Source organism: Garra rufa, chromosome 12, assembly GCF_049309525.1.
Source record: "Garra rufa chromosome 12, GarRuf1.0, whole genome shotgun sequence".
Lineage (NCBI taxonomy): Eukaryota > Metazoa > Chordata > Actinopteri > Cypriniformes > Cyprinidae > Garra > Garra rufa.
In genome coordinates this window covers 39,215,381-39,223,608 of record NC_133372.1, presented here as the reverse complement: position 1 = coordinate 39,223,608, position 8,228 = coordinate 39,215,381, and the positions used below count along the sequence as shown (strand labels likewise).

Sequence of the window (8,228 nt, the reverse complement as noted above, 5' to 3'; positions counted from 1 at the left end):
CTTTGATTTTGACATCATTATGCATCACCTCATGTGACCTTGTACATCTGTGTGGTTTGCGGGAACCCATTACTCCATCTGTACCAATGAAAAGCGAGACCTTTGTATAACACCCTTGGAAAAGAAAAAATGGAGTAAAAGTGTCATGTATTTGTTTGACAAACATAAACGGCAAGCGATTTGAAAAAGAACGAACATGAACATTTAGAAGTTACTTATTAGTGTGGTACTTGCCAAGACAAGAATCATCATTATTCCTGATGAATAATAGTGAAACGTGTTGCTAACTGACAAGTTGTTTAACAGGCAAATTGTTTTCTGTACCTCTATTGCTCTTGCCTTGAAATGCAGCGTTTTAGAGAGTGTTGCAATTCAGTCATCAGATGGAAAAACACATGTTTGTGAGTCTTTGATTGGCCCCAAAATGTAAACAACTGCATGTTGCTGGGCAGCTTCATTGCTGTGCAAATGAGGCTTGACGAATCTGGATATTGCAAAATGGCATTGAACTAACAAGGACTGACTTGCACAGGAATGCTTCAGCTAATGTGCGTTTATTATAGAAATCCCATTATAATTATGTTTCGTTTTTCGAATTACCTCAGGATGTAGCAAAGACTTCGGAAATCCTGTGCAAGTACCTCTCTGAGTGTGTGCAGTTTTAATTTAAGGAATATTGCAGGAGTTGCATTTGTGCAACAGTTCTGTAAACAAGAAACTAAAATCAACCATATGCTATTTTGTAACGTACTGTAAATGGAATTACGTACTAAACTATATTTATTCAGAGTGAAGCAACATTGTTTGAAAAAGGAATAGAGTAGAATACCAATGGCTATAAATGGATTAGGATAGGGATTGTAGTTATAAATAGGATTTTCTCTGTTTTATACTGCTAGTATTGATGTTGAGGTGATGTCTGGTCTGTCACTGGATTTGTAACTGCTGGCGTCATGTGTGAAATTCCAGTGATTGCTATTGTGTCTTTATGTTGTTCTGGTCTTCAGCTTGCTATTTTAAGAGGTTGACATATGCGCTCTTTGCAATCCTTCGTCAACAAACACAAATCAAAGGGTTACGACTAGTTGAGTCACTCTTAAGTCAGACTTAGGCAGACTCTAATGTGCATTTCAAACAGGGTTTTGTCGAGAAGTTTTAAGCTTTAGTCACTAATGTAACAAGGTAATAATACTTTGTTAAAGTACTTAAGTGTTTTTTTGGAAGTATCTGTACTTCAGTTTTTATTTTTCAGCCTACATTTACTTTTACTCCACTACATTTTCTAATTAAAATGTATACTTTTACTCTTATACGTTCCCCCGAAGCATATTCGTTACTTACTACAAAATAGTCAGAAGTCAGGATCTCAGTTAGAATTGCAAGATGTAAACTCAAAACTGTGAGAAAAAGTTTTTTTTTTCTTAATTTTGCAAAACAAAATTATCTCACAAAAGCATTGCGTTCTATCTAGAAAGTGTTTGCTTACAAAAATATTGCCTTTTCTCTCAAAAAATTTTTTGCATTGAAATTTAGTTTTCTTTCTTTCACTTCTTTATTTCCATCACAAAAGTTTTTGTGAGCAAACACAAAGTTTATAAACTCATAATTCTGACTTTTTATCTCAGAAAAAAGTATGAATTGCGAGATAAAAAAACGTTTTTTTCTCAGAAATGCAAGTTTGTATCTCGGAATTCTGACCTCTTTTCAGGAAATTCTGGATTTTTTCCCTCCAGAATTGCGTAATACAAACCCAATTCTGACTTTTTTCTCAGAATTGGGTGATATAAACTTGCAATTGCGAGAAATAATATCAGAATTGCGAGATATAAACTCAGAAATTGATGATATAAACTTGCAATTGTGAGAAATAATTTTCCTCACAAATGTGAGTTTGTATTTTGCAATTCTGTTTTCTCACAATTGTGAGTTTGCATCTCACAAATCTGACTTTTTTCCTCACAAATGCAAGTTTGTTTAGATTTAAACGAAGATATAAACTCATAATTCTAACTTTTTTTTCCTAGAATTACCCGTTTAAATCTCATAATTCTGACTTTTCTTAGTATTACTTGTTTAAACCTAATAATTCTGACTTTTTAATGAGAATTACCAGTTTAGGTCTCATAATTCTGATTTTTTTCTCAGAATTACCAGTTTAAATCTTATAACTGTAACTCTTTTATTATAGAATTACCAGTTTAAAACACATAATTCTGACTTTTTTTTATCATTATTACAAGTTTAAATCTCATAATTATGACTTTTTTATTTTAGAATTACCTGTTTAAAACTCATAATACTGACTTTTGTTTTAGAATTACCAGTTTAAATCTCATAATTATGACTTTTTTCCTCAGAATTACCAGTTTAAACTTCATAATGCTGACTTTTTTTCAGAATTACCAGTTTAAATCTCATAATTCTGACTTTTTTCCTCAGAATTACTAGTTTAAATCTTGTAATTCTGACTTTTTATTATAGAATTACTAGTTTAAACCTCACAATTCTGACGTTTTTATGAGAATTACCTGTTTAAATCTAATAATTCTGACTTTTTTTAAAATTTACAGTTTAAACCACATAATTCTGACGTTTTTCCTCAGAATTACTAGTTTAAATCTTGTAATTCTGACTTTTTATTATAGAATTACTAGTTTAAACCTCACAATTCTGACGTTTTTATGAGAATTACCTGTTTAAATCTAATAATTCTGACTTTTTTTAAAATTTACAGTTTAAACCACATAATTCTGACGTTTTTCCTCAGAATGACCAGTTTAAATCTCATAATTGTGACTTTTTTTTTTTTTGAATTGCCAGTTTAAACCTCATTGACTTTTTTCTCAGAATTTTTTCAGGTTTAATCTTTTTTTTCTTAGAATTACCAGTATAAATTTCTTAGAAATGCAAAAAAAAGTCAGAATTCAGACATAAGTTGCATTTACCTTTTTATTTGTTTATTTTGTAGCAGAAACAGGCTCCCATACCTTTAAAAAGTGAAAATATATATATTTTTCTTCCCATTGTAAACTAAAAGCTTGAACCTGTCAGGTTTTAGGACCTGTGGCTTCCCCGTCCACAGAGGAGGCACCAAGACAGGGGACTTCTGGCTCTAACTACCACAGCAATCAATTTCTCAACAACAGGAGCTGCTTCGGACTGGGTGACAAGAGCATTCAGTTACCCCATTCAGGATTAAGCATTGGAGCAAAAGTGGAATATTAAAACAGAAATATAAGGCATCATCTGATAAACTTTCTGAAGTGATAGAGAGTAAAGAAGAGGAGGAGAGAGGTAAGACAGTTTGACAACACATGCATGCCTTTAATACTTTACAAGTGAAGTTGTGCCCATAAACGAAGTACTTTGTGACCATAAAAAAAGACTAAAACAAACTTGATTTTTAATTTAACCTTGGTGCATTTTTAAGTTTTAGGCTTAAAACCCAGACCTGGTTTTTATTCTTTTGCATCATTTTTTCTCTTTTTGCAGAAAAAAGTGGAATTTATAGCCAAAGAGTATGCATGTAATAAGAGAGTTTATGACAATACCTATAGGAGTAACATAGTGCGTAGTCTTCGGGGCAAACAACAATCCCATTAGTCCTGTCTTCGGGGGGCTTAAAGGGTCTCCCCTCCCTTTAAACTTCAGGATCATCAGGTTACCATTGCGATACGGGCCATAGCAGTTCTTTCAGCTGCAGCACACATGCACAAACCTCTACTCACACATGACTCATATTACCTCCAGTCATATACTGCTGAGGATGTAGCATCAGGTCAGACATACTTTCCATATTTTTCATATCATCAAAGTGCACAAACTTTCAGCGCTCTCCTGTTTTCTTTTCTTTAACCATCATTTTTTCTGTGTTGTAAGGCAGACGTGACTGCAGCCATCTCAGTTACCTACATCACCCATTACTGATTCATGAGTACCAGTCATTACAAGGCATAATATGCGTGGTACAGTATACACATGGAAGCCATGAAAGGCAGCCTTTGACATTAGCATTCTTGTGAGGCACATTTTACTTTTTGTACGGACGGTGCAGCTTGCATACATGCCATAACATAAAAATGGCATAAAAAGGCACAATAGTTTTGAAGCGTAAAATTATGAGGTTTTTATAAAAGACTAGTTTGGTCTTCATTTATTCACTCTCATGTCATTCCAAGCTCCTTTTAACTGTGCTTTCTTCTGTGGAACAGAAAAGGTACTTTATATAATGAATGGGAACTGGGGTTTGTGAGCTTCAAAAAGGAAAAGCACCATAAAAATATCATAAAAGTCCAGTAGGCTTGTGTGCTATATTTAAAGTTGTGTGAGAAAGCCAATATTGACTTATAATTAGATATCAAGTGAATGATTTGAAATTTCTGTCTGTTCTTGGCACTAAACTTTTGTATGACTTTAGAAGACTTTTTAGTATAGTGCACTAGTCATTCAGTATGGACTACTTCATTTCTGTCATTTTAGAGCTTGACAGCTCCTTATTTTCATTATATTGAATATCATCTTTTGTGTTTCTCAGAGGTTTGGAATGTCATGAGGTCAGGTTCGTTTTTGAGTGAACTATTCCTTTAAATATTTACTGTAAGTCTGTAAACGAACTTACATTTCACGCTGTTTGGCCAGATGTTTATTCGGGTCAATTGCCACAGAAAGCCAGGTTCATGGACCATGATGTTCTCCAGACACCTGACACACTTTCAGCTTCAAACTTTGAACACAACAGGTTGTCTTTTGCCCTTTAATGATGATCCAAGTTCTTGTGCCATTTCTCTTTTAGAAAGGACAGTGTTTGGGTAGGAGAAACTGATCCGCTCACAGCCAAGTTATCTGTACTAGTGGCCTAGTGGCTTTTTAAGGCTACCATGCCATATACACACACTCTTTGGAAGTGAGAACAGCATTTAAATGCAATAAAAGTAAATTATTGTTCTGTGTGTGTACGAAATTTGACAGTTTGGAGTTTCTAAGTTGTAAACAAGAAACATAGATGGCAGGTATTAACCCCTCATTTATATATATATAAATGAGGGGTTAACCGATTGTCGACCCTGTCAATTATTGGCTCCAATATTAAGCATTTTTAAGCATCAGTCATTTTTGTCCTAGTCCTAGATATTCTTAATTTCGACATTAATTTTATTTTTTACACAAGACGTATACGAGACACTGAACTATTTAAAACATTCATGTGTGCTTTTGCATTCATTTGTAAGTTGCTTTGAACAAATATGGAAGCTTCTTTCCACTATGGAATTTAAAAAAGTGACTATATATTTTGAAGTTATATTTTTTTATTTATTTAAATTATTAGTTTACATTTCAGAATTTTGACTCTTTTCTAAGTTTGTATCTCACAATTCTATTTTTTTAAGAATTCTTATTTTACATTATAGAATTCTCACTTTTTCTTAGAATTCTGAGTTTACATCTTTCAATTCTAACTTAATTTTTAGAACTCTTTGTTTACATTTCATTTATTATTATTAGAATTTTTGAAAAGAAATGAATACTTTTATCTACCAGGGATGCATTCAATTACCCTAAAGTGATACTAAAGACTTTTAATTGTTACAATCATTTTCTGGCAAATAAAAGCTGTTTTTTTAAACCTCATATTCATCAAAGAATCCCGAAAAAAAAAAAAAAAAATCTCAGTTTGCACAAAAATTATTATAATATTATAACGATTTGTAAAGTATCATGTGACACTGCATTTTTGATTAAATAAATGCAGCCTTGTTAGGCATAAGATAAGAAAATATAAACATTAAAAATTGCAATAATATTCCATTTTTTCAAATAGTATGAAATATATTTTAAAATAGGAAACAGTTATTTTAAATTGTAATAATATTTCACAATATCGCTGTTTTTGCAGTATTTTTGAACAAATAAATGTAACCTTGAGCATAGGAAAGACTTCAAATCAAACTGGTCTAATTATGTTTTTTTTTTCTTTTTCTTTTTCTTTTTCTTTTTTTACTTCTTACTAATTTACTTCTCATAAATCTTCTCATAATTTTTCATAATTTTGTGGGGGTTTTTTTAAAGGACCAAATTAGGTTATAAAATGTGCCTGTGAGTTTTGTAAATTGAACTCTAAGTTGTACAGAATGAAATGAAATACTCTAAAGACAAGTGACAACCGTAATTAGCTGCAATGTATATGTACACATTGTAAAATCAAAATCTGCTTCCCAACTTCTGTCCGTATGCTTTGAAATGTTTATCGGGGCCCGTCAGGTACTTTAAAATTGGCCGTAACTTTCAAATTTCAACATCTGCCAACACATTCTCACAAAAGGAAAAAATTTCCATTTGGCCTGAAATTCAAGAACTGAACAAAGGGGGGAAACTTGACTTGCTGTCTTGCCACGGACCCTCACAAGACATCACTCTCTCTGGGATTTTAGTCCACCTGCCCCCTTTCCCACAAGCATCCGAGGCTTTTCAGAGAGGTTTATGGTGTCAGCCTTGAGGGGGTTATTGGTGATGACCCTGGGCCTTCCTTCTTTGAGCCAGGGATTACCTGAAGAATAACAAGAGAAATGGGCGAGAAAATCTGTGAAAACTGAGAGGTGATAATCAGGGCTCAGACTAAATACAAATTAACAGCTGGATTTGCCATGTCAAAATGGTTTCAAGAGGTGTTTGAAATAGAGCCACCGAAGGAAAAAACTTTGTTTATGGTATGATCAATTTCAAGCATGTGCTAAATGGGACTCATGTGTGTTCTTGGGAGTTATCAGCAGCAAAGACTATAGCAGGCAAGGGTAATTTCTGTCTCCTTCCTCTTTGAAGAACAGAGACAGAGTGTCCTAACACGTGGTTTCAATTCAAAGGCACTCCAATAAATAGCGGTCTGAATGTATGCCGTCAGTCCTCATACCGTTCTAAATCTGATTTTTGATGTAAACTATCCAGCATATTTACCATTTCTCCTCCAAATAGTTTCCAGAGATGCAGGTGTTTGCCCGTGAAATATTCTCTGACACATCCTTTTATGCCGCGCTCTGTAAACTATTGAAACGTGTTGCAGGCCTTTATCTCAGGCCTGGATCGGCGCCAGCCTCGCTTGCTCTTTTCAACCTGGTGGAGTCTCTGGCTTCAGGGAGCTGTGTGTTTAAGGACTTGAACTTCTAATTCCCTTGCAGTTTAGCTCTCAAACCTGACATAACAAGCTCATACTGTAGTTGCTGTAATTGCGGTGTCATGTCTTGTTCGGTGTTAATGATGTCAGTGGAATGCACCTGTAGGGAAGGAATTATGTGAACCATTATATCTGAGGAAGACAAACCCTTTACTCCTAGTAGTGGTGGGCGGTTTGATCAAACGGGTGCTTTTTAAAAAAAATCACAGTAATAATAGTGATTATAGTGATTTTCACTAGATATTCACTGAAACAAAAATGGTATATGTACTTTTTAAAATGTATGTATCCAAGTTAAAACTTTGGGGTCAGTAAGTTTTTTTTTGGTAACGCTTTACAATTTGTTAACATTAGTTAATCTATTAACACTCTTAAAAATAAAGGTGCTTTAAAAGGTTCTTCACAGCGATGCCATAGAAGAACCATTCAGTCAAAGGTTTTTTAAAGAACCATCTCTTTCTTACCTTTTCATAATCTGAAGAACCTTCTTTCACCACAAAGAACCTTTTGTGAAACAGAAAGGTTTTTCAGATGTTTAAGATTCTTTATGGAACCATTTAGACAAAAAAGATTCTTCTATGGCATTGTGAAGCACCTTTATTTTTAAGAGTGTAACATGAACAAACAATGAGCAACATGTGATTTTAATAATGCATTAGTAAATGCTGAAATTAATATAAACTAAGATTAATAAATGTTGTAATAAGTATTGTTCATTCTTAGTTCATGTTAACTTAAGTAGTAACTAATGAACCTTATTGTTATTTTTTTTAAAGAAATGAGTTCTTTAATTTAGCAAAGATGATTTAAATTTATTGAAAGTAATGACAAATACTTTTACTTAGCTATTTTTTAAATATTTCTTTTAAAGAATCCTAAAAAAGTATATCGGTTTCCATAAAAATATTAAGCAGCACAACTTTTTTAAGCATTGATAACAGTAATAAATGTTTCTTGAGCAGCAAATCAGCATATTAGAATGATTTCTGTAGGGTCATGTGACTAAAGAGTAAAGACTATAGAAAAGATGCTAAAAATTCAGCTTTGCATCACAGAAATAAAT

The 8,228-nt window shown here is 33.1% G+C and overlaps 1 protein-coding gene across 1 annotated transcript in view; it reads left to right on the top strand.

Annotated features, from left to right (window-relative positions):
- Window positions 1-3,159: 3,159 nt before the first annotated feature.
- ngfb (nerve growth factor b (beta polypeptide)) overlaps window positions 3,160-8,228 on the top strand; it is a 32,251-nt gene continuing 27,182 nt past the window's right edge. The window contains exon 1 of the mRNA XM_073852460.1: window positions 3,160-3,294. The gene's annotated coding sequence lies outside the window, so the exon portion shown is untranslated. The remainder of the gene's footprint in view (window positions 3,295-8,228) is intronic.